The sequence below is a fragment of the Palaemon carinicauda genome, chromosome 13 (genome assembly GCF_036898095.1).
Source record: "Palaemon carinicauda isolate YSFRI2023 chromosome 13, ASM3689809v2, whole genome shotgun sequence".
Taxonomy (NCBI): Eukaryota; Metazoa; Arthropoda; class Malacostraca; order Decapoda; family Palaemonidae; genus Palaemon; species Palaemon carinicauda.
This window is the reverse complement of record NC_090737.1, coordinates 67,210,410-67,237,909: the sequence shown is the minus strand read 5'-3', so window position 1 is coordinate 67,237,909 and position 27,500 is coordinate 67,210,410.

Genomic DNA, 27,500 nt, shown 5'->3' with positions numbered 1-27,500 from the left:
ACACACAATACACTTCTGATGGCTTTGTTATCAAATCTTCAAAATCTGTTGAATATTGTTTCATTGTCATTCCAAAACTCATGTACATAGAGTAACACTGATTTCACTAAACTGATATATAGCCTTATTTTTATATGTAATTTCAGGCTATTTTATTTCCAAATTTTACTAAACCTAGCCATTGTGTGATTCGCTTTTTTTTCAAGCTTTCATCAAATTCTAATTCTAAAGATCCTGTATTAGTGGTCATAATTCTTAAAAATTTAAATGATTCCACCTCATTAATCTTTTCTCTTTCCAATGTTATTTCATCTTCCATTGCATATTCCATTTTCATAATCGCTGTCTTTCCTCTATTTATCTTGAGCCCAGCCTCGTTGGATATTTCATGTATTCTGTTAGGCAAGCTTTTAAATCTCTCTGGCGTTTTGTAATTAAGGACAGCGTCATCAGCATACTTTAGGATTTCTAATTTCCTGTGACCAATCCAGTTCAATACCTCTCTACTATGTGTTACAAAATTAATGAGGAGGATGAACAACGTAAGTGAAAACACATACCCTCAAAGTACTTCACTATTCATATAAAATTGATTTGATAGGACCCCATTAACATTAACTTTGCACTTGCTATGCTTATGAACAGACTTAATCAAATTTACACATTCAAGAGGATCTCGATAATAATGCAGAACTCTCCGCAAAATTGGTTGGTGCACACTATCAAATGCTTTTTCATAGTCTAAAAATGCCCTCATTGAGTGGATTTCAATATTCTACACATTGCTTTACATATCTTGAAATGAAACTTTGGTCAGTATAAATTCTACCTTTTCAAAATCCTGCTTATTCAACGCTCAGCTTTATGTCAATCTTTCTTTCTAGTCTCTTCAGAATGAGCATATTATATATTTTCATAACATAGGTGTGATGCCTCTGTAATTACTACAGTCAGTCTGATCTTTCTTGTTTTACTAATTTCACAAACACTCCTAGCACTTATTCTTCAGGTTTTGCCTCTTCATGCCACATTCTAGAAAATAGTCCTGTAACTATTCTGTGAGTCTTTTCATTTTCAGCCAAAATCATCCCAGCTGTTATTCCATCGTATCTAGTGGCTTTCCATCTCTCCAGTTTCTTAATAATATCTTCGACTTCGGTCTCAATGAATTCTTTCATAGGCATGTCAAGGTCTTCCTCAACTTCAGGTATAACGATAAAATTATTGCTTTCATATCTCCCAATGTTGCATTTCTTCATCTTCTGTTGCTACAACAGATCCATCTCTCTTTTTGATGGGTATATGCTTCTTCTGTTTTTCCCAAGTACAGATTTAATTAACAATTCTATGAGCAATTCTTATACTAGTCCCACTCCCTGAATTCATAGCTTTGTAAGCCTCATCCGCTTTCCTGTCATTCCGGACTTTTCTTTTGACCTCACTATCAATACTGGAATACTTAGCTTGTTCTACCTTGTAATTTTCATTACATCCTCGAAAACATTCAACAATCTTTTTCTGTCTTTGTCTCCTCATTTCTTATCTATTGTTTTCTCAATGTAACTGCATCCCAAAACTTCACTACCAGCTAACTGATATATGCTCTTACTGTAACAAAATTCCAAATTAATTGTCTGCTCTTCGCCTGTTACAGTCTCTACGACTCCAAATCGAGTCCTACATTCAATTGAAAATGTTTCACTGTGCTCCTCATCTAGAAGCTTGGTTGTATCAAACCTGGGCACTCTATCTAAATTTTTGGGGTGCTTTCAGTTTCAATTTCAGTGTGGTAATATATATATATATATATATATATATATATATATATATATATATATATATATATATGTATATATATATATATATATATATATATATATATATATATATATATATATATATATATATATATATGTAAGTATATATATATACATATATATATATATATATATATATATATATATATGCACCTCTATAACTTCTTACATTTCTCAGAGTTCTCCTTCCTTATTAATGGCTATGCGATCTATATAATTTATTTCAATTGCCACATAGTGAAGTCCATGTATATTTGTGGATGTTCATGTACAGGGAAAAAGTACTTCTAATAAAAAGATTGCATGTGGAACAGAAACTTAAAAAACACGCTTTACTTTTATTTGTAACTTCACCAAGACCCTCAACACCCATCACACTCCTTATACTTTGATTATTCCTTTCAACTTTAGCATTGAAATCACCAATTATAATTTCAATATCTCTCTCTGGGATCGCATATATTACACTCTCCAGTTCTTCATAGTATTCATCATTCCTTTCTTTAAGGAAACCTTTTGTTGGTGCTTAGCAAACTGTAATAATAATATAGCACTACTTTGATTTAAACTTTGCAAGTAACAATTGACTATTTACAGCTCTCCATTCCGTTAATGCGTATTCTGCTCTTGGTCTCATCGTCATTCCTACCTCTGTTCTTACACCTCCATCTGTTCTTCCTGAATAGATATATATAGCCTTGATCTAAGATTTCTTTACAAATCACCTTACAACGTGTTTTACTTAGGGCCGAGATATCAAAACTATATTTTCATAAATTCAATCTCAACTTGCTGTAACATCTCAATCTGATTCATGGTTCCATCATTCCAATAACCAATTTCCAATTTTTCTTTAGTGTTTATAAACTGGGAGATTCTTAGGACCCTCCTACGCCCAGGACTGTTCGCCATTATTTCATTTTCTCTCTCCATACACTGAATAAATCCATAGAGGATTCAGTGCCCAAATTCAACAAACGAAAGTCATTTCCTATTGATGTGCAGTGCCTTTCTAACTAAGGCAAGTGAGCCCTACCAGTCATTACTGATTACAGTAAGATCATTCGCCAGGCATCGAGAGTAAAACCGAAAAGACATCTTGCCTATAACATTACACCAAATCCATCTCCCTGCTACCAGTGACTTTCTCGTGATTTAAGGAGGCATTTCCTACACACTCAAATTTCTTGTTATCGCACCAGGTTGCTCCTCCGCTTATACTCGTTTAAATATTGGCAAATATGGATTCCTAAGATGTATAAACGCTGGAAAACATGGATTGCTAAGATGTACAGCCTTGCACGGTTATATATATATATATATATATATATATATATATATATATATATATATATATATATATATATATATATATATGTATATATATATACATTTATATGTATATATATATACAGATAGATAGATAGATATATATATAGACAGATAGATAGATAGATATATAGATAGAGAGATAGATAGATAGATATACGGCCATAAGAAATATAAGATTAAGACTGACTAGTTTCGAGATACTTCTTCGGACGACTGATTTATTAAACGTACGAACATACATAAAGAGACATATAGAACAATGACACTCCCATGCCAGCTACCTGAGCTGTTATCACGTGGTTCCTGAGTGGAGATCAAACTTCATTAGACAGCTGCTAAAAAGGGTCATTTCTGATGACCAGTAAATTTTTGTTTAGGCTTTCAATACTATTTCTATATATCAAGAATGGTAGCCTTATCCATATAAATACACAAGCGAAATGATATGTATATACAAAACATATCTAAACATACGCACACACACACACACACACACACACACACATATATATATATATATATATATATATATATATATATATATATATATATATATATATATATATATATCTATGTGTGTGTGTGTGTACATAGACATATACAAACGTATACACATACAGGTATTCATACATAGACACGTGCATAGATATATACATAGACATATGCATACGTGTACACTTACAGAAGTACATTTACAGAGACATACATGGACTTACATATACATGTTTGTACACACATATTAGCCTATTACAATGAACATGAAATTACGTATATATCTAACATAACAATATATAGTGCCAAATCACTTATGAATAATTGTACCCTTCACTGGATGGTAGGTTAGGTTTAAATATTAATTTCACAGTAGCGTTAATTATCTCTAGTACATTCAGTTCTACATTAAGTGGCTAAAGTTTATATATATATATATATATATATATATATATATATATATATATATATATATATATATATATATATATATATATATATATACGGATTTTGAGCGAAGCGAAAAATCTATTTTTTGGGTGAGATAGCCATGTCTTCCTGATGGAAGTTCCTTCATTAGTAGCTTCCTAGGTTATATGTGACTACAGTAATATATCCCAGAGAATTTACCGAAGGTACCCAGAATTCTAACTCCTGGAGCGAATATCCCTTAAAATTCTAAGAAGGGATATCGCGTAAGGACGTAATGGCACACCTCATAGCAATCTGCACCCCAGATAGAGTTTACGTTCGAGGAGGTGTGGCAAAAATAAAAGGGTGGCCCTTCAAAGGCCATCCACGTTCCCTACTACTATCGATAGTACAACAACGCCATCCCTACGATAGTGGCCATTCCTTGTAGCATTGAGCATAGGCTGTTACAGATACAGTACTTACGGGAGGGAACTGAAGATCTCTTCTGCAGAAGAGATGGGTGGGTCCATCAGGACGACATGGCTATCTCACCCAAAAATAGATTTTTCGCTTCGCTCAAAATCCGTTTTTTGGGCTCTAGCCATGTCGTGCTGATGGAAGCATACCAGAGCATTAATGTATCTGTGGATTTTCCATCAGTGCCTAAACCTTATATCAACCTTTTCAATGGTCATACTGACCATATGAGACTTGTGACAATACCGTTATATGTCATCATCACTAATCATAAACAATGTTAGTGCTTCCTGCCTCCTACAGGGAAGAGTCCTCTAGACAGTTGAAAAGGGATTTCAAAGTTAACATAAATAGTATCCACTGAATATACAAATAGTCTCAAGGTGTATATTTGGTCAAAAAGACATCAGTGTCTCTTATGTCTAACCTTAGATGCATACAAAAATGTGAAGGATGCATTCTAAGCAAAATAAAAAGTCTGCCATGTATAGATACAATTGTCTGGCAAAGATGGACGCACTACATTCAAATAGACATTTATTTTAAATAAATGACTACAAGAGATAGTTAGCAAAATGAATGTAGTTTGACAATGGGATTATACCTGAAACAAGTACAGGAATCGTATTCTTTCTTGAAGGAATAAAGTCAAGAAATGCCACTCTAGATTGAAAAGAAGGTAAAAGATAACCGCTCTTCATAAAACCTGTACTGGTTACCATTAACTGCCCTATGTACTTCGTACACCGGCACTAGAGCTATCTGTATAATTCCACACCTGGGATTTTAGAACAGAGCTAGTGCTACCATGGTAACACATAAATAAAAGAAGGCATACTTAAATAGGATGACTTCCTCTCCCTTTAATTGACAGTCCCAGTCAATTATCTGTTCAATGTAGAATAAACGGCAGAGTAAATAAATTACCTGACGTCACCACATATTGCTTCAGATCATGGACTAGCAAAGCATAGTGTTTGTAGAACATCCTGGATGATTCCTATCCAGAACATGTCCGAGGACAAGTGAAGACCCAATCCAAAAAATGTATCACAAAAAATTAGGGGGCAGGTTTTAAAACACTACCTGCCGCCACTACAAAGTGTTTCAGTTCATGCACTTGTTTTGCGTAGTGTTTGTATAACACCCTGGATGATTTCCATCCAGTGTATGAACGAAGACGCTCAAAGTCCATGTACTGAAAGAAGTTCAGTGATGAAGCAATCTTTCTCGGATCATGACCTGCGGGAGTACTGTCCGGATCCGCTCTACGAATAAAGTAGGTGAGCTTCGCCCTTAGTTGATTTAAAGATAAATTTGATCCCGAAGTTTCTCCTCTAAAGAGCTGACCTTCCCTGAAGTCTGAAGTTCTACGAAGATAGACCTTTAGACACTCTACAGGACATAGAGAGACATCTTCCTTCAGAGGACAGATTCTCCAGGGACCCCACCTCTTAGTGGGTAGCTCGTTTTTAGCGAGAAATGATGGATCAGGGAAGAGATTGAGTTCTCCTAAATCTGTGAACTGGCCCTCATCTCTCGATAGAGCCACTATTTCACTGACTCTAGCCCCAGAGGCTATTGCGAACAGGAAAATAACCTTTTGGGTTAGATCCTTAAGAGAACAATCTTCATTGTTCACCGATGAGGCATAATGTAAGACCTTGTCCAAAGACCTAGAGATGGGCTTTGGTGGTGCTGCGGGTCTAAGTCTAGCACATGCTTTCGGAATCTTGTTAAAGATTTCATTTGCCAGATCCACTTGGAAGGTATATAGGAGAGGTCTAGTCAAGGCCGATTTGCACGTATTTATCGTATTGGCCGCCAACCTCTGGCTATGAAGGTGGACAAAGAAGGACAGACAGAAGTTCATAGAAATTTCTTTCTGTCCTTTTGATTTAACAAACTCCACCCACTTCTTCTAGGAAGACTCATATTGTCTTTTAGTAGACTTAGCCTTGTATTCTTCTAAGAATCCTATATTGCCTTCTGAGATCCCAAACCTTTTTCTAACCGCTAGAGCAAGAAATCCATGAAATGAAGGGTTAGGGTTCTCTGTGATAAACCGAAGGCAGTTAATTTCTGAGCCTTCGGAAATATACCTAGGATCGGAGCTAGGACCGGCCTCATCTAGTCTATCAGACCCATTAGCGGAACCTCGTATGGGGCTATTTAGCGAGGTAGTTTCTTGAAGACGCTCGTGATGAAGAGGTCGAACTGCAGTTCCGGGACTTGTTCCCATTTGGGAGGGAATATGTCTGCGTCCATGGACCATTCCAACTCTATCTCCTTGGACCGTGATAGAGTATCCACCGTCACATCGTGGATCAAATGTAAATGAACTGCTGTTAGGTGCCATCCCTTTAGGAAAAGGATGGGTAACATCACTAAGACTGTACGAGACATTCGATTGTGACGTCTTGATATCGCTTCGGTGTACCAGCTCAGACGTAGGGAGTCTGATCTGTGTGGAGGGTGCTTCCCCGCCCACGAAAGGACCAGCAGAGTCCTGGGACTTTCGTGTTTTAACTTTTGTTAAAGAAGCGATTAAAGAGGGACCGATCTCAGTCTTTTTTTATCTCTTCAAGCGTTTGATGCATGTTTTCTCCAGGCCCTTAACGCATCTTTCCGATGTGCACTTTGCACTAGGTCTGTCACTATTGCGAACTGGGGAAAGTTTAGCACTTTTCCTTGTTGGCATTTTGGGAATCTGATCGATTAGCTGAATCTCCTGACAGACCTCGCGAGCTCCTTTTAACTTCCCGAGGGAAAAAGGGGCTAATGTGACTAAGGGCTTCGATGGTTTTTTAGCCATCGAAACCCTAGAGCTGGAGAAAGTCGAGACTTCTAGAAGCATATCTTGCATCTGTGATGTCCCAGGAACCGGGTCATCACTATGAAGATACTTAGGACTGTGAGTCTGATACGTATCTATTCTAGGATGAATGTTACTCTCCGTGACATGAATCCTAGGCAGGAGGAAGAGGGGTGGTTGACTGGAAGGTTCCAGAGGACACCTTTCAGGTCTGACAAGACTACGAACACCCTTAGTTGGAACAAGGTCCATATGTTCAGAAGGATTAACATTCAGAACTTGCAGATTATTATGAACTTGTTGAGTAGCGATAGGTTTAGAATGACTCAGAGACTTCTTGAGTCCTCTCTGTGAACACAAAATAGCCTTCCCTGGGACTCAATGAGCCGTAGCTTTCTTACTACCTGTATGCTCTATAGCCCTCAGGTATACTCCTCCAGGAGGGTTTTGAACTGTAGGAGAAGGTAAGGAGATAACAGTAGGGACATTTCTGTCCCCCATCAATGGCACATCTTGAATAGGCTCCGGACCGAAGGATCGAAGGTCCTGCGATCCTGAGGGAATGTTCCTCCTAGCCGAAGCGTCTTTATGCTTCGAACTGCCAGTAGGTTTAGACTTTTGACCATCTGCCTGTAGCATCTTGGTCACTAAAATAATGGGCTGTTGTTGAGCAGCCCAGATATTTCCAGTAATCTTGATCTTCTTTTTAGGTTGGGGACCTACAACCAGAGAAGATTTTCTCTTTGAGGGAATGCCCCATTTTTGGGGAAGACTTATGTTTTCCATGGCGGCATTCTTAATTACTTCCTTAATGACCTCTTGTGGGAAGAGGTCTTTACCCCAAATGTTGGAAGATATTAGCTTCCTTGTTTCGTGTTTCACCGTTGCAGCAGCTAACACAAACTCTCTACATGCTCTCCTAGCCTTCACAAAGGCGTAAAGGTCCTTTACCAAGGTAGCCATATGCATTTTGGCTAAGACCATGACCATGTCTGGGGTGTTCTCGTAAGTTGAACACAACTCTATGTAGTTTTGTAGAGAAAGGGATGTGGCCAGTCTCTTCTTTGACTCGTGTTCATTAAACAAGAGCAAATCGGACAAATTAGGGAGACATACATTGAATTGTCGGCTTGCGACATCCTTGTCTAATTTTCCTACTGAAAATGTCAAATGGACTTCCTTCCAATCCTTTTCCTGTCCGGGAAAAGCTGGTGACAAAGGCTTGCACTCATCGAGTGTGGGACATGACTCACCTGCCTCTACAGCTTTGGTAACGGAAGTAAATGCCTTCCCCATAAAGGGGAAGGAGAGTGAAGCAGGAGCAAGAAAGGAAGAGTGTATGTTATTCAGTGAGAAAACCGTCGTCTCTGAATAACCCGCCTTCTTCAGATTATCTGAAAGGATAGTCTGTGCCTTATCATGATCAAGAATCATGACCTCCTTTTGTTCCGTTCTTTTCCTTGTCTTTGGTTCGAACCTCAGTCGAACCCAACAATTAAGGAAAACCTCAGAGCTTGGCCAAAATTGGATTTTGTCCAAGGGAACAGTACCTATTTTCTCTGAAATGAAGAGATTGCCATTTGAAATCGACATCTGCTCTGCAAACCTCCAGGGATTGGTTAAGGAGCATGAAGGAAGGTCTTGATTCATGGGTCGTTTAACTGACCCGTGGGAAGCAACAAGAGGAGCTCTACGAGGTTCTATCTTGTGTTTTACTTCCCGCTTTTTGCTTTGTTTACTAAAGCTCTCTATCTGATTCTTCAGTTGGATACATAATTTTACCACATTATCCCATAGAGGGGTAAAAGACGAAGATGTTGACATCGATGGCTCTTTAGCCAGCAAAGGCGGAGGAAAATCCGATACAACATATTTCTCTTCTACCTTAGGGCACTTCTTGCCCTCGATCCCAAAGGTTTTCTCGCCATCAGGGAACGTAGTTGACTCCTGAGGCACTACTATTTCCTCACTTAGCTCTGGAAATAATAGCTTACGCATCCTATCATTAGGTAGGAAAGGTCCCGGAGAGATCTTTTGGAAGCCTCTCACCCAGTTACGTAATTTATACTGTGCTATATCCTTAGTCTCTGTAGACTTGGGATTATCAAAACCTTCAGACATCAATGTCCAACATATATTGCAACCCTGTGGGTTCCAATAACGTAGGGATCCGGAAATAATATTGCAGGGGGCATGTAACCTGCAAGTATTATGACCGTAAAAGTCCTTACCCTTGGCTCTGCAGTGGACTGCCATACTAAGTATCTGGTGTTCCATCTGTAAAGAAAGGAAAACCAAATGAGTATATAATGGATTATTACTTTAATAATCAACATGTAAATGTCATCTACAACAGAATAGCTTAGGATAGAAGCTATAAAGGGATAGTAGGAGATACATACCTGTATACCTCCGCGAGCAAATGCTGCTACCTCCCCTCAGTATTAACTTACATGGAGCTTTCTCTGTGAGAAAATCCAAGCATAAGGGTTATTTACCCTTAGGGGTAGAGAAGTATCAATTAACTATTCCAAAATTGTTAATACTGTGGGGTCAGGATAACTGATTTCAAATCAGACTATTGAAAAAATTATTCCTTCAATATATAAGCGGTATCAGCAGAAAACTCACTGGAGGATACCCAAGGTAAGTTAGGAAAAACTACTGTAACATGGTACTGTAGTTTCTGAATTGCAAAAGTGTAAATTGCAACATATCGACTACTGTACCTATGTCATGCAGTCTTATCATTATGCTGCCTACAAGGCAGCATATGACAGCAGGGTCCATCTATCACTAGATGGAACAGAAAAATAAAGACATATAAATGAACATCCTACTCGGGTCATTTGCTGTAGTCTTCCTACTATATTAAATCATAGAGTTTCCTGATCAGGGAGACACAAAGAAAAAGGGGCTGTACCCTTTGCATACCTTGCAGACCTAGCGAGACAGAGAGAGAGACAGTATGGAAAAAAGGGCTATCTTTTACTGTAACTATATACAGTAATTAAGGAAGAAAAGTCTAATAGACTACCTTTTTACCGAAAGGAGGTTCTAATAGAAGGGGAGAATGTAACATTCAGGCTTCTATATAGCTACAGTACTGTTGCCAGCAACCCGCCGACAGTACTGATACAGTCGGCGCGCCGCGTTGCCGGCCCTGCCGACAGCATACAGGCAACAGAACCTATAGCTACAGTCCAAGGGAGGACTGAGAACCTCGGGGACAGAAGGGACTAACCACTCACAGCCGTCATGGGCGCCACTGCTGTCCAGGCCGGCAACTCGTGACAGTCCATGATTGTCGGCAGCCATCTTGGTTGCCGGCCAGGCCAGCGAAAGGCTATCATGCCGACAACCGCCGACAACGTCGGCAGTTGCTGACAACGTCGGCAGTTGCTGACAACGTCGGCAACCGCCGGCAATGTCGGCAGCTGCCGACAGTCCATGACTGTCGGCAGCCATCTTGGTTGTCGGCCAGGCCGGCAAAAAAGGGCTATCATGCCGACAACCGCCGGCAACGTCGGCAGCCGCCGAAAACGTCGGTAGCCGCCGGAAAAGTCGGCAGCTGCCGACAGTCCATGACTGTTGGCAGCCATCTTGGTTGTCGGCATTGCCGGCCAGGCCGGCAGGCGGCAGTATGCCCTGCCGTCAGCCAGGATGAGAGAGGTAGTCTGGCTGAATCCAGCACTCTACCGTTAAGGAAAGAATGCAGGATGTCCGCCTAAAAGGCAATGGATAAACCATTAAAAAGGGGTGAGGGGAAGGGGAAAAGGGTTCTGTAACAATTGTGAAAGGAACTGTCAAACTTGACAGTCCTAGCACCTATAAAAGGAACTCTGTTTCTGTACGGTATCGACAGAATCCGGGTGCTAGGAGAGACTCAGTTCTCCAACCCAGAGACTGCCGACACAGTTAAGGGGAGGGGGCGACACTGCGCCTCCTCCCACAAAGAGAAACAGGATTCCAGTGCCACGTTATCTTAGGCTAAAAGGGGGTTACTTTCAGCCCAAGGAACTGTGGCACAGGACAAGTCTTTAGTCGCAAGGAGAAATTGGTATACTACCAAAACCAAAGCAACTATGGAGGACTAACCTCCATTGTCGGTAACCTTGTCGGCAGGGGAGTAAAGGTATCCCCCAACCAACTCACCCTGTCGAAAGGTCAACGACATAAGACTAAATACTCTGAGATTCTGACCAAATCCCAAAACCTGCTGGTATATCCACAACCAAAGGTTAAGGGGATAGGCAGTAACCAAACCCCAGGTCAGCCATGTCTGAATAATATTCAGGCACGGCCATAAGGGTTGTAGTCTGGGACTACACTCAGAGGGAAAGGGATTACCTTTAAGTCTCCGAAGAGACGTGAGAAGTTTCATAACATTACAGGAGGTATCAGTCTCCAATGGAATGAAAACAAAACACAAAGGTAATCGGGGAATGTCGAACGTATAGACAGTGTCTAGGTTAGCCTAACTAAGCTAGACGAGTTCTCGGTTACCTAAATCACCGAAACTCTAACTATACGATCGATAGAGGAAAAATGAAAAAATTATGCATATAATCACGTCTTCACAAGAATATGCCTAAATAGCTAATTAATTACGAGAATTAAATAAGGCTATTTAAAAACTGGAAGTCGTTCCGCTAACCAAATGACGCATGCCTAAGAACGACAGCGCCCATGGCGCCTCCAGTAATGACCTAGCACTAGAAACACAATAAATACTCAATATTATTGAGAAACAAGAGCTAAAACATATTCAAAGTAAAGACCCGATACTCAACTTTCCGAAGGCGGAAGAAGATGAAGAAAGCATAATAATAATCCTTTAACCGATCGAAATAAATTCAATCACCGGAAAATACCACCGAGCGAAATCGCTACAAATAAAGGAATGGCCACTATCGTAGGGATGGCGCTGTTGTACTATCGATAGTAGTATGGAACGGGGATGGCCTTTGAAGGGCCCCCCTTTAATTTTTGCCACACCTCCTCGAACGTAAACTCTATCTGGGGTGCAGATTGCTATGAGGTGTGCCTATGAGGTGTGCCATTACATCCTTATGCGATATCCCTTCTTAGAATTTTAAGGGATATTCGCTCCAGGAGTTAGAATTCTGGGTACCTTCGGTAAATTCTCTGGGATATATCACTGTAGTCACATATAACCTAGGAAGCTACTAATGAAGGAACTTCCATCAGCACGACATGGCTTGAGCCCAAAAATATATATATATATATATATATATATATATATATATATATATATATATATATATATATATAGATAGATATATATATATATATATATATATATATATATATATATATATATATATATATATACATATCTATATCTACATATATATATATATATATATATATATGTATATATATATATATATATATATATATAGATATAGAAATCTCTACATATAAAGGCGCCGAGTTTGTACATTCCATGTCCAATATTCAAGTTGTTATCAAAGGTTTCCTTCACGAAACTGGATTCTATGATGTTTCTTTCCAGTAAGCTATTTAAATGAACCAATTTCCTTTTCATATGACCAATTAAAAGTGAGGTTTTTATCTCTAACGTGGGAAAAGTTTGCATTACTATCTTGAACATATCTGACACTTTTCTTATATTGTTCAATTCTCTTTTCTAGGGTTTTACCAGTTTGACCAATATAGAATTTCTAACATGAATTGCATGGAATACGATATACATTTCCCTTGGTAATGTCAGGAGAATTCTTTACTAAGGCTGTTTACTATTGTAATGCTACTCTTAAAAGATACATTTACATTGAAATTTTTCAACAGTTGGGAACTTCTTTAAAATTTCTTCTATAAAGCAGAACAAGTAAATTTTGTGTTGTAGTTCTACCTGTTACCATGACCGAAAAAGGTTTTTTTTTTTCTTTTTTCTTATTGCATCATCTAACACAACTTCATGGCACTTCAGTTTCTTTCCTATTGCTCTAAACTCATTTATTTCATCAACAATATATTCGGGGCTGCAGACTGGAAATGCTCTTAAAAACAAAGAAGTAAATACAGATTTCTTAACTTTGTTGCTTTGATTTAAGTATTAAGGGACACATGCTGAGATATTCGTTGGCTTTTTATAAACACTAAACTTAAGACTATTGTTACACCTGCGTATACGACAGTCCAAAAAAGGTAGAGTACAAATGAAAAATCTAAAATTTCATTTCCTGGGCTCAAACATATTATGTCGTCATTACAACGAAACCATTTTACATTATTGGATATGATGTTATTTACGAGTCTACTTTTTAAAAAAATCCATATATAGAATACAAAGTACTGGGTATAAAGGGTTTTCCATAGTCATACAAAAGTTTGTACGTAAAATTTACCATTGAATTCAAATATGCAATCTTTTATGCATAGTTTAATTTATTATATGAAGATATTTTTGGAAAATGGTAAATTCAATTGCCTATTATCTAAAGTTTCAAGTAAAACTTCCAACACGTCATCAATAGGTACTCTAATGAATAGTGAGACTACATGAAAACTGAAAAGCCTACAGGTACTGTTAAAATATATATATATATATATATATATATATATATATATATATATATATATATATATATATATATATATATATATATGTGTGTGTGACATTTTATAATTTTTTTTATCAGATATTTATTCCCTTTTAGTAACTCTCCCCCTTTTTTCGTTGTAATAACTATTAACAGATTCAATAGGATTTTTTTTTTAATTCCTTATTTACATGTTAATCATTTCTACAAATATCCATATGTAAGTCTATGTATGTCTCTGTATATGTATACCTGTATGTGTACACATATCTATGTCTATATATATATATATATATATATATATATATATATATATATATATATATATATATATATATATATATATATAAACTCTTGCATATGTCTGTATATGAGTACCTGTATGTTTATACGTATGTATATATATATATATATATATATATATATATATATATATATATATATATATATATGTATATATATGTATGTATATATATATATATATATATATATATATATATATATATATATATATATATATATAAAATGTGTGCATATGTATAGATGTGTTTTATATATACTTATAATCTTGCATATGTATTTATATGGATAAGGCTACCATTATTGATATAAAGAAATTGTATTGAAAGCTTTAAAAGTAATTTACCGGTCATCATAAATGACCCTTTCTGACAAGTATCTAATTTTGATCTCCTGTTACTGTTCGTTAACACCATACAGAATTAAGTTTCGATCAGAGAGTTTTTTTACTGTATATCAGTGTATGTAATTCTAATCAGCTTTACCTTGGGAGTCGTTATTACAAATTTTCTCTCAAATGTTGCCGTCGTTCTTTGTTAACATAATTTTATTAATAGAAACTTTGTAGTTACCTACTAAACACACCTGCGGATACTTTTACAGGAGGTGAAGTTAACAACAAGAAATAGAATATCTTCTTACTACTGAATATTGATGTGCTAAATTTTCAAAATACGAAAAATTAGGGAATTAATTTTCATAGATTTTTATTTTAGTTCTTTAAAAAAAGAGGAAATATGGTTACGCTGCCATATTTCACTGCAAACATGAATTGAAGATCTATTTTGCATGAGTGTCCCCATCATTAGAAAAATAGATATATTTCTATTTCTTAAATGTTCTTAAACTATTATTGTTTTCTTCGACTGTGCCCCGACCTTAATATATAACTGTAATATTACCTATCTATACTGCGGCAAGTAATTAACGGACACATATAATCTCTATATAATTATGAATATGTTAGTTAATTACACCGAGACTTTTAATTGATTTGTGGTATTTTCAACTAACCTCATACCTCACCTTCCTTTCAATTCCCTTTCTCATCTGTATGATGGCGTCAGTAATACAATTAAAGGTAAGTGGCATTAATTTAGGGCTAGGGACAACAAACGTTTGAACATTCTGTGAATTAGGTAGATAATTGAAATGATATTTGACCATAAAGCATTTTTAATTTTTCAGATTGTAATATCAATTTAATAGTTAGTGGTTGAATAAACGTGGTAAATGTTCCGGGAAATATGATTTAATGTTGAAGGTACGCTAGCTTTTGACTGATACAATAGAAATAAAATATGAAACCATTTATGAAATCAGTATGCTCATACCAGTATGAAAATAGATATATTCTGCGCTGCTAACCGGAAAGCTATTCTTTTGTTCCCTATTATAAAAAAGAATATATTGGTCTGGATGGCATAATCCACAGGAGGGAATTTTCATAAGATTGTAAACAAATTAAATAATAGATAAATTTTCTAATGAAATTATATTGCATCATATCTCATGGTAATTCTAAATTTGATATTACATCGGATAAGAAATTTGATTGAAACATATATAATTCCTTTTTAAACAATAATTCCTTTTTCAATATGTAATATTTCTTAAACAACTGAAGACAAAATATGGAAGAATAAAAAACTTTACAGGTTTTCATTTTCATTAAAACAATGAAATTCTAATAAAATCATTTGTGTACATTTGAATTACAAAAGAGAAGAGTAGGTGATCATACACATGATATATAGAGTCGTCAAAAATATACTGAGAGAGGAAAATGTGATGAGAACCAAGAATATAGGAAAGAAAAATGAACAAGAATAGGGAGAAAATATTTTTTTTTTTCATGTATGTATACAAAAAGACAAAGCCCAACGTATATATTAATCTTCAAATAAAAAATGACAATGGAGACGTGCTGTTCAACATGAAGGCAAACCTGAGTCATTGTTGAATGAGAAGCATAGAAGATACATATCTGAATTCAAATAGTTAGGGGAAGTCTATGGTAACTATCAAGGAATAATAAAGGCAATGCAGTTGTTTACGATAAAGTGTGGGTATTCAGCAGTTAGATATTAACTGAAAAGCAGAGTGAATGTAACTAACTTTTTTGGACGGAGCAAGAGAATAAATACAACCTGTTCCAGTCATGAACGGAAAAAAACTCAGCCATAGTGAAGAGATGTCGGTGTTGACGGGCAGACCAAGCATTGCACTGTCAAATGAAGGCGTGCACCAGTGGCATGTGGTCTGTGTGAATGACGAAGGGTGTACCCTCCAAGAAATAGCAAAAGTGACGGACAGCCAAGTGCACAGCCAGTAATTCACGGTCGAAGATAGAGTAGCTGGATTCCGAGTTGGAGAGTTTTCTACTGAAGAAGGCCAGTGAGCAGGGCGAGCCATTGACCACATGCTCGAGGTGCCTCACACTGAGGGACCTGGGGGAACCCAAACATAAAATAAGACAATAAGGTAAGACTGCCCTAATAACCACATCACTGATGATGTAGAGAAAGAGAGATACATAGGGCACGGGAAAAGTGAGAGCAGTAGCGGTCAATGTGGCATAATTAGCATTGCAAAAGGCTCTTCTTGAAGGGGACCCCACTTCAGATCTTTTGGCTTGCCCTTGAGGGAGGCATAGAGGGGCACCAGAGTGGTGGCGATAGCTATCAGGAAACGGTGGTAATTGTGCTTTCATGGTCGGGGTCGTGGGAAAGTTCTGAACAGCTGCTACCTTCTCAGGGAGGGAATGGTCTCCTTCAGGGATGAAGCGGTGCCCTAAGAATTATACTTCATTTGTGCCAAAGGTACACTTGGCGTACCAGACTACAAGGCCATTTTGTTGTAGGCGGTTGAGGATGATGCGTTGATGACGTAGATGTCCCTCTTTGGAGGAAGAGAATATACATGTGTCATCCACGTAACATACACAGAAGGGGAAGTCCCCTAAGATTACGTCCATGAGACGTTGAAAAGTGGCCTAGCATTACGAAGTCCAAAATAGGAGTAATTAAAGGTGTATGTACTGGAGGGGGTGGTGAATGTAGTCTTGGGGATGTCTTCTGGGTTTATGAGAATCTGATAATACCCATTCTGGAGGTCGAGTGAGGAGAAAACCTTCGTGTTTTGCAAGTAGGAGGTCTGTCGGTGAGGTTTGTGAGGGGGTAGTGGTCCTGTTCTGACTGTATATTCAGGCACCTGTGATCCCCATATGGACGCATAAAGTCATCTTTTTCAGGATGGCGGGGTAAGTGTGATAAGTCTTATGGCAAAGGCCCATTTCTTCCCTTTCTGTGAACGTTTGTTTATCGGCTGCCAAATGATCCAGTGCTAGACGTCTGAATCTGCCGAACACTGGAGGCCTCGTCGTCTTCATATGGTGATAGATAGCGCATTTAGTGGGAACCATGGGGGTTTGACAAAGTTCTGGAAGGAAAACCTCTGGGTACAATGTGACGAGGTGGCGTAGGCATCCGTGGGTGTGCTGATGTGGAGAGCAAGATCAGAGGGGTGGGTTGTAGAGGCGTCAATGAGTACAAATCCAAGTTAACTAACCAACGATGAGCAACCTCAACCAGGAGTTAGAAATGTGAGAGGAAAACCACACTGAGGATTGTCAATGTAATAGGGATAAATAGTGACTATGATTTTGCAGATCTTGTTGAGAGTTAGTATACTAAGAAAGCTGTAATGTTAAATTTTCATTTAAGTAGTAAGAACATTGAGAGTTTGGATAAGAATTTAACTATTTTATGAAGCAGTTATGCAACAAGTTTAAATGTATAGTAATAAATTCTATTTGACATACATAAGTATAGAAAGGTAATGTAATGAGTGTTGCAAATAAATGGCATTCTATAGGCAATAGTTTTTTGGGAGGGAAAAAATTATGTTATGAAAAATGTTAAGGTAAAAGTTAAACATTGTAAAATATATACATAAAAGAGCGTTTTGGTTTCATGTAAAAGTAGGTATGAGACAAGGGTTTACTATTTATCAAATATTACTAAACATGTTCATATACTGAGTGATGAGATAGTTGAGAAGATATAAGACGTTAGTTTTGTCCTTAAATCAGTTGCAATTGCATTTTGGAATTGTTGATGTTGGCAGTTAGTAATAATGTTATTGGGGAATATAGTTAGAGCTTTCAAGTTTAGACAGTAGAGAAAGAATATGAGGGAGATCATTAATAAAATAATTTTGACTCAGATGCTGTGGTTTAATGTTCTATAACTTTAAAAGTTGAATTAGAAAATCTAAGAATTAATTATACAATTTTACCACAGGGAGATAAGAATTTCTGGGATGATATAATCTTTATGCACCATTAACAAAGGTGAAAGTATCAGAACCTGCTATAGTTATTGGTTCATTGATTGATCTTTTTGCAATTTCTAGTGTTCATCACTTCAATCAATGTGCTTATTAAAAGCCTTGTCGTTTACCTTATACTTTGTAGGAACATTTATACAATTTAATATACAATATGTTTTTAGAACAGCGGTGATTTGAAGTCAAACTATTATGAATATGCTTGATGAAATTTAGATTTTCTGTCCAGTATAACTATCAATAATAAAAAATAAAAACCAGCAAATGGTGAATTGCCTTTTACAGGCTTTAGTAAAGATATACCTATAGTTTGGAAATTATGTATGACAGGTTGAAAACAAATTTAAACCTATTCTATAATAGTGACATTTCATTTAGTATGAAAGGTAATATCTCAGATTGAATTTGAGTAACGCTAACAGATATTTGATTGCAAGTGAAACAATTGTAATAGGGCATAGAAAGTTTTACTCTCTGCTTTTGACATAGCATGGATAAGTGCCTATTGGTGATATTTCATACTGTAGATTGCATTAACATAGATATAAACAGTTACAGTTAAAGCTGGTGTTTAATTTGCTTTGATAATAATTTCTATAATAATCCCATTACCTTCTTTAATTAATGGGATTATTATATATATAAAACCCTTTAATTAAAAAGAAAATAATAATTTTTTGAGTTAATAGAAGAACACAAATGAGATTATAGGACCATAATTATATTATCAACCGCAATGTCACGCTCTTACAAGAAGAGATTGCTCCACCAATTAGAATAGTTATCGTAAATTAATTCTTTAAAGTATCAAAACCGAAACTTTTATTTGTTCCTCTATATAGTTATTGACAAAAAGATAAACGTAAATAATAGTTGTTCATAATACTGAAAGTGATACTGCACTATTGTTTTTAATGAACTTTAATTTCATTGAAATGATTTATTCGTATGAAATATTTAGCCGATTATTTCCCGAGCTATATACAAATAGAATTTCTGTCTATCTTAACAAAATAGTGAACCGATACATTATGTTTATTATAAATAAGATAATTTTCACTACAGCACCTTCCATACAACACTTTATTGCAATTTGGCAATTAAGTCTTTTTGTATTCTTATAATATGGAATTTACAACAACTGAAGTAAGCATTTTTTTTATTCCATGAGGCTAATTGATAATCTATAATTACATTTTGTCTAATGAAATTAGTTTTCATGCCATTTTTACTTATACTGATATATGTGGTCTCATGATAAGAAATCTTGTCGTATCTCTGCAAATTGACAAAGACAGGGTCCATGGCATGAACATCGATTCCTAAATTTCAGTTTATTTGAACCTTTCGCTCGAGTTACTAACTCAAAGATGAGAAACTAACGTACTTTATAACCACATAAAACTAGAAGACCGTCTTTTTGGTCTACCTGCTGTTATTTACCTTCAGATTCTACTTATAAAAAAAGGGGGTATATCTATTTCATATGTATGCCTCATTTCAAAATAAATTTGAATATTTCCCTTTTCGTTATTGTAAATCGTTTTTTTTTTTTTCACTCTGTTTCTCTTCTGAACTTTTATCTTTCTAACAAATAAATATTTATGTGTATTATAAGTAAATCCCGTTCCTCCAGTTCGGTAGTTAATTGAAATTGAAACCTTTTCTTGAGAATAAGTTTTCTTAAGATGCCTTTGTATCGCACGCGTATCACACACTCGTGCACTGTAAGGGTATTTCTGTTATTCTTTTAATATTGTAGTTATCGCTCTCCCCTCGCACTGATAACTTGTTTCCTGCCCGTGTGTGTTTGCATCAATCTATTCAATTTTTTATGACTTTCTTCCACTGAAACTATTGTAATAAAAGCTCGCTGTCTCCTGAAATAAAGTTAGTTGCAATTACGACGTCTCTCAGTTACCACGTAATTGGTGCATCCGCACACTTTACTCTTATTTCAATCTAACAATGGTATTGAAGCGTTTTGAACTTTTGGTCTTTGTCTCTTTGGACTTTAATGAATATCTTACTTGAAGAGAATTTTTATCTCTCTTCGTAATTATGATAATTTGTATATGTTGATTTCATTTTTTAATAATGTAATGAACCATGCTACAGACAAATTAAGAGATGCCTCAATGAAAGTGATGCAAATTATGTTTGGTCTTCTCAAAAAAAAAAAAAAAAAAAAAAAAAAAAAAAAAAAAAGAAGTACAAATACTAAGATGTTTTTCAAAAATCATAGGCTATTTGGCTCCAAGCAAATTAGGCAAGCTTGATGTTTTAAGCTTATACTCTTAGATACACTTGAAGCATCCTCATCAAACACGAGACGTATTGTTGCCCATGGAATTACGTAACATGTATCATAAAACGTTTTACCTCGAACTTGTGAAAGGCAGATCATGAAAGATATGTTCTAAAAGTGAAGAAATTACCCATAAGGTTAAAGTGCCTGGATATTCCTCTTCCATTATTCATGGGAAACGGCGCTATTCGCCAGAAACACTAGTTTTAAGAGTTTGTTTTATGAGTTCTTCAGTAATTGTTCAATGGAGTACTTCCAGTTATCCTCATTGCTATGGCATTGATCGAATGGAAAAGTAAATAGGTCCTAGCGTTAAGGACTTTCTACATCTTTCAAGTAAATATTTCAGTACATATAATTTAGTGATTGAAATCAATATATATTCATGAACATTTTAAACTCTAGTTTTTTCTTTCATGTAATGTCTGGCTAAGGGATCTCATTATATGGAATAAGTCTTTGCATATGTTATTTAAATTCTTGAAAAAAAAAATTCTTATAGAATTTGATTTTTATAATAGTCTATTTTACACTAACTATTAACTTATTTTCTCTGGAATAATATATACAAGGTTTTAATGATTATATAATATCACGTTAATTAGTTATCTTTTTTTTTTGCCTTTTATTCACAAAATTTTACTTATATATACAGTAGAATATATTATTATTATTATTATTATTATTATTATTATTATTATTATTATTATTATTATTATTATTATTATTATTATTATGTTTGAAAAATTATACTCATGCATAATTTTGATTACTTGCATTAAAGGATATTTAACAGATTTACGGAATAATATCTTTCATTATATCAGTAATAGCTGATAATACAGACGCACTCATTAGTTTTATTTTTTCAGCAATGTGCAGAATGACAATGAAAAGACTTATCTACATCAATGAAAAGGAGTTTCCCCGGTAGTCAGTTTACTCAGATGGTTGTATGATGAACAACTCTAATCTAATGCTTTTTTAATTAGATTACCACCATTGTGATGAATAAAAACCTGCAATAAAGCTTCATTATATTTGTTTAACATTTGTTATCATATATCTTTTAATATTAGTCACCTGTGCATATTACTGCTATATATGAATAGTGCCTTGATTATAGATTGATTTTTACATGATGCTGATGGATGAATGATTAACCTACCACAAAAATTTAACTTCTAATCCTAAGATTTATTGTATTTAATACAAACTATGCATAGTTCATGTTACGTGAATTTCCAATTTCTTAAGTTAAGTAATGAACCTCATTCGTCAACGTATCATACATTGCTATATCTAAAGTCACTTTAAAATATTGTTTGCAATTCTGATGATCCAAGTGTGAAATTTTACGCATGGCTTGAAGATGAAATGGCTGACGTTACGAAGATTGGTTTAGAAATCCTGATCATTCTCAGTGATTCGGTTGCAAGATTTTTTTTTTTTTTTTTTTTTTTTTTCGTCGTAAGTCAAGAAGGTTGGATATGGAACAGGTACCGTGAGATGATGATATTGTAGCCAACCTGATTAGCGAGTGGTTGGCAAAAAGGTCAAACCAGGAAGCATTGGCGTAGACAAGGGTGTCTCAGAGGCGGGGGCAAGCATGGGGTGAGGTCATATTTGAAGGGGGCACCCCTATGCGAGGCCCAAAGGGCTGAAGCCCTGCGGTAGGGGGTCTGTAAGCCAGCAGTTCTGAGACTGTCTGAGATGCATTCTGAGCATCCAGAATAGTCATTCTGACCTAAGACATGAAAATCAGATGTACCAGTTGGAAGACTCAAGTTCAGCCTCATTACAGTTTCATGATATTCTAGGGGGGGGGGGATAATCATATGGTCAACCCCCCTCATCTTGTGTAGGGGGCACCCTCCCTGGACATAAAACTATGCAGTTTGAACTTTAATTCTTCTCTGTGGTACCTTGAGTTTCAGTTTCGAGAACAAGTTTGAATGAACTCAGCATGATGATAGTCCAGTAATAACACTAAACTGAATTTAGTTGCAAAAGCACTTCTCATTTATTACTATGTTCCAGTAGGCCCACACATCTTACAAAGCAGTAGAAATACAATGCAACTGCACAGTTTTTGTCACTTTTTTACACAGAAATACAAGTCAGCTTCAGTGATAATTTTAGTAATTGGAGAAGTACAACGATGCATACTAAACATATAGTGACATTTTCATGCATTTCGTAAGTGCAGTTACATAGTGAACATAACAAAAACTTACCTATTCCCGAAATTTATATCTTTTTACTGTATGCTCATAAACCTTAATGCCATGTCAATTAAATAAGAGCAATCTTTCTATTATCATAGTAGTTCGCAAAAATGTCAACGAAGTCATCCAAGTCTAACTCATTTGATCTATTCCTTTCAATGTGTAGGACACCATGATTGCTTAGCCGATTATCTGTCATAGTGTTCCTCAAGTAAGTTTTGATAAGCTTGAGAGCTGAGAAACTTTGTTCAGCTGCTGCACTGGTGACTGGCACTGTTACAACTATTTTACATAGGCTGAAAAGTGCAAAGAATGCAGCTTTGTATGGTTCTATGATCTCAAGAAAATCAACAAGTGACTTCCCCCGTTTCTGATTTTCGCTCCAAAAGACGTTTGGCTTAGGGCAGCTCATGGATAAGGTCATCCAAGTTTGCAAAATAAATCTTTGCCAAAGGTTTGATTTTTTCCAAATTCAAGAAACCTTCACTAGCCGGATTCAAGGCTTGAATGCCTCGCATGATGCTACTGGTAAATCTGTCATTATGTTCACTGGCCACTGTGCCGATTATGACATAAAATATGTGTGTTCTATACTCTTCCTTGGTGTTGTCACCACGATGCTGCACAAGAGGCTCCAAAAGTATGCTGTCATAGTCCTTCAGGGGCTCTTGTTTGATGTCTGCTTCTTCTACTAATTATTAGATCATTGTGGCCTACATCTGGCACAGTTATGCCACTGTCATTTGCAAGATCAGCTGCACGCTGCCAAATTTTGTCTTCCAAGAGTCACTAGTGATAACATATCCACATAATTTGCGATAGGATTCAAGTCTCAGTAGTACAATTTTCAGCAGCACTGTTTTACGTGTATTTTTTCCCTATGACCATATCCAAATTTACTGTTTTTATCTAATTAGTAACAAATAAGAGTAAATTATTGTACGATTTCTGACTCCATCTAGTGTGTATTAGATAACACATGTAGATATCAGTTCTGAGAGCTCTGTATAACTTACAGACTTTAATCGCATACTATAGATGTACAATCATTTCAGTAGAGATATCAAAACGAATGACATGCAAACTTTAAATTCTGAGAGGGAGGCAAGGAGACACCTCTTAGGGGGGGCAGTATTTTCCCCAGGGGGGGGGCATTGCCACCCCTTTGCCCCCCCCTCCCCCCCCCCCGGGTACGCCATTGCCAGGAAGCGCTCAATTCGCGTCAATCATCTGTGTAGCAGGTTTAGAAGTTATCTCATTTTTCTATCATCAATAACTATAGCATGTTCTGTTTATAGATGCACGTAAAGATTCGACAAAACTTTAAATCCGCCTGTTAGATTTTATCGGCAAGTTTCTTTTATAATTTTGTCGTTCAGTTACAGAAATAACAAATGCAGGGTTCTATATTGATACAGATGAATTTTCTGGTAACATTTACAGACTTCTATTAGCGTGTTTTTAAATAAAAACAGGATATTAGGGTATATTTTTTTTTTCATTTTTCAGATTCCCAAAAGATGAAAGATAAAGAAAGGAATGAATTCGGTAAAAAAACGAAAAAAGCTTTCTCCTATCAGTCATACTCGTGGCTCATGCGTTTATAGGTAGTAGGTTGGCCTGGGCACTAACCGCCCGGTGAGATACTACCGCGAGATAGTTATGGAGTCCTTTGACTGGCCAGATAGAACCCTTCTCTCTGGTTACGGTTCTTTCCCTTTGCCTACACATACACCGAATAGTCCGGCCTATTCTTTACAGATTCTCCTCTGTCCTCATACACCTGACAACACTGAGATTTCCAAACAATTGTTCTTCACCCAAGGGGTTAACTACTGTACTCTAATTGTTCAGTGGCTATTTTCCTCTTGGTAAGGGTAGAAGAGACTCTTCAGCTATGGTAAGCAGCTCTTCTAGGAGAAGGACACTTCAAAATCAAACCATTGTTCTTTAGTCTTGGATAGTGCCATAGCCTCTGTACCATGGTCTTCCACTGTCTTGGGTTAGAGTTCTCTTGCTTGAGGGTACACTCGGGCACACTTCTATCTAGTTTCTCTTCCTCTTGTTTTGTTAAAGTTTTTATAGCTTTTATATGAAATATTTATTTCAATGTTGTTACTATACTTAATATGTTTTATTTTTTTTTATTTCCTTTCCTCACTGGGCTATTTTCCCTGTTGGGGCCCCTGGGCTTATAGCATCCTGCTTTTCCAACTAGGGTTGTAGCTTGGCATTTAATAATAATAATAATAATAATAATAATAATAATAATAATAATAATAATAATGAGACATAGGTTTTTTCACTTTATTACAAAAAGGTTTGTGAATACACTTGTACAAAGCTGATACTCTCAGGTGAGTACCTTGTCTAACGATCGCTCAAATGGTACTGACTAACCCTTGGCAGGTAAGATGCAATGTTGTTCTGTCAATATGCTGAATTGTGGGGTTTTGTGGAATTCTTCACTGTGATGGAAATATACTGTCACCAATAGGGCCTCAACATATCACCTTAAGAGAGTTTGTACACGTCACTTATAACAGAGTTCAGTGATCGCGCCCTCCAGTTTATGACAGTCATAGTACTCTTAAAAATGTCATTAATCTCATTGTATAAAACACATATTTTACATACAAAGATTAGGACACTCGTATGTGTTCAAACTTTTCAAGGATGATCATGTTAAATCGCTCTCTCAAGTTCTATTGCGTACTGGGGTTAGGCCCAACATATTTAAATCCTTTCCAGAGCATCTAATAAAAAAAAATACGAATAGAGAGACAGTAAACGAGTGTTTTGTGGAAACCCAACCCCTCCATTGGGGAGTGTCGTTGAATATGCAATAAATGGACCATTATCACTAGAAAGAGAAGTCAGAGAATCCCAAGATAGGATAGGTATGTGCATTAAGATATAAGAACATTGCAAACATAAGTGCGGCATATATTAAAAACCAAAAATATTTACGTAATCTTACGTCTAAAAAAGACGTAAGTCTTTGGTACGTTTTACAAGTTTGGCCGTAATAGAAAAGTGTAAAAGTGTTGTGTCGGACTTTAAAAAGATAAATGGAAAACAATAGTCAGTCATCTAAAAGTAAATATTCTCCAGCACTGGGTGGCTTTGACCTGTGAAAGTGAGCCGTTAGGTTGTAACTGAGAGGCAAGGTGAATGCAAGTATCTTTAATTCAACAGATAGCTAGTCATTATAAAACAGGTTCAGGTCAAGGTAAGAAAAATTAAAAAAAAATAAGAATATTAATAAGAGATTATTATTATTATTATCATTATCATTATTATTATTATTATTATTATTATTATTATTATTATTACTAGCCCAGCTACAACCCTAATTGGAAAACCAGGATACTATAAGCCCTAGGGCTCTAACAGGGAAAAATAGCCCAGTGATGAAAGGAAATAAGGAAATAAATAAACTGTATGAAAAGAAATGAAAAACTAAAATGAAACATTTTAAAACAGTAAAACAGATCTTTCAGATAAAAACTATAAAGAGAGACTTATGTTAGTCTGTTCATTATAAAAACTTTTAATGCAAGTTTAAACTTTTTAAAAGACAGGCTTAATCAGGTTATGTTAACAGTGAGGTATAGAGCGAGATATATAATAGAAAAAGAAATACCATTACAGTGTAGGAATGTATGTGAAACACTTGCAGTACATGGTCCCACACCCCTTCATAAAGACATACATGTGGAATGTGCAACCCTGCTCTCGAGAGGGGTACTGTAGCTTGGTCAACTTATAGGAGATACCTGCATTATAGGTGATCAATGGAGACACAGTCTTCTATGGTACGAAAGTGGATTAAGAATGCCTACAGATTACAAGAGATGACGTGAAAAGGGCCTGTGTAAGGGGGCGTTAGAGTCGTTGAACAGGAAAACATGCGTTGCAGAGTTCAAATCTCTTGGTATGTGTTGCTTAACTGGAGGCTTGTAATTCTAGTCGCATGGGGTCAATTTTTCCACAACGTGACGTAAGCGCCGGAGATTGTCAGAGGAGGTTGCTGTCGGAAAAGATTCGGCAGGGAAAACCAACAGGCACCATATGCCATTTTTACTGCCGAGAAATCCAAGGCGTCTTTAGGAGAAGTTCATAGTCCCAGGGTAACAGAAGGAATTATGGTAAACCACTTGGAGTCCTTAGAGTGGGACATCAAAGCTGCGTTTAATGTGAGAGGAAAATGTTCAAACATTCCTTTTGCAGCAAGGCTGTAGAAGGTTGACTGATTTAGTGTGATTCCCAGGAGATTTGCTAATGATTTCCCCAATTGAGAGATGAAAGTGGTACCCCTGTCAGAAGTAATATGTTCAATGATACCAAATATCGCTATTTGCTCTGAAAATAAGG